This window comes from Rhincodon typus, chromosome 35, assembly GCF_021869965.1.
Source record: "Rhincodon typus isolate 14 chromosome 35, sRhiTyp1.1, whole genome shotgun sequence".
Lineage (NCBI taxonomy): Eukaryota > Metazoa > Chordata > Chondrichthyes > Orectolobiformes > Rhincodontidae > Rhincodon > Rhincodon typus.
In genome coordinates, this window is record NC_063366.1 from 13,283,953 (window position 1) to 13,284,950 (window position 998).

A 998-nucleotide genomic window follows, 5' to 3' on the forward strand; every position below is an offset into this window, starting at 1 on the left:
GGTATGGGGGCAGGTGTAGCACTTCCTGCGGTTGCAGGGAAAAGTGCTGGGTGTGGTGGAGCTGGAGGGGAGTGTGGAGCGGACAAGGGAGTCTCTGATCCAATTATGAAGAGGTGCTGGTCATTGGTGGTTCCTCCCCTCCACGGGGCGGCGCCATTGGTTGTTCCTCCCGTCGGGCGTTGCTGTTCCTCCACTTCGTCGGGCGGCGCTGTCGGCGGAGGTTCCTCCCTTCTGTTTGCAGTGGCGGGAGGATGGCTGGTCCGCCCCTACCAATCGATCGGGCTGGCGGTTCCTCCCCACCGCCGGGAGGCGCTGCTCCTGGAGGTTCCACCCCACATCGCCGCCGTATCAGGGCTGGCGGTTCCTCCCCACCGCCGGGAGGCGCTGTCGGTGGCGGTAGCCTCCCCCGCGCCGCTGCGGCCGGGACTGGGCCGGAGGGCGATGTTTCCTGTTTCCATGCCCGGAGCCTGAGCGCTAGGCCGCAGGTGAGTCTGGATGGCGAGGCACGTTTACAGTTTCAGGGGCAGGCAGTACCTGTCGGAGACAAACGGTGGGATTTTGTTTTAAATGGGATGGATGTCGTCGGCGACTGAAAAATGATTGCATTTGTGTAGCGCCTTTCGTAATTAAGAGCATTTCGAAGCACTTTCTGGATTCTGGGAAGAATCGCAGACAAATGGGGCACAGCAAGATCCAACCAACAGTAAAGGTTATGGGGAGAAACCAGGATTAATGCTGTTGAGTCGGATGATCAGCCATGATCGTGAAGAATGGCGGAGCACGCTCGAAGGGCTGAATGGCCTCCTCCTGCTGCTATCTTTTATATCTCTATGTAAACTGTTTGTTTTTGTGAAGGGAGATTATTGTTGGTCAGGAGACCAGGGGGATGCTCCTCACTCCCCTCCCCATGTTCTTCATAAAAACCTCTTCTGTATCCACCCAAAAAGATTAACATCCCATCTGAATACTGACCCACCCACAGTGCGGCGCTCCCTCAG

General features: G+C 57.4%; 2 protein-coding genes across 4 annotated transcripts in view; one reads left to right on the forward strand and one right to left on the reverse strand.

Annotated features, from left to right (window-relative positions):
- LOC109924732 (E3 ubiquitin-protein ligase TRIM69-like) overlaps positions 1-998 on the reverse strand; it is a 32,552-nt gene that overhangs the window by 7,155 nt on the left and 24,399 nt on the right. The gene's annotated exons all lie outside the window — the stretch shown is intronic.
- The window catches only part of polr1h (RNA polymerase I subunit H), a 6,377-nt gene continuing 5,730 nt past the window's right edge, over positions 352-998 (forward strand). Inside the window, exon 1 of one of the 2 annotated variants that reach the window (XM_048616532.1) lies at positions 352-485. The gene's annotated coding sequence lies outside the window, so the exon portion shown is untranslated. The other variant, XM_048616533.1, reaches the window with a different exon arrangement.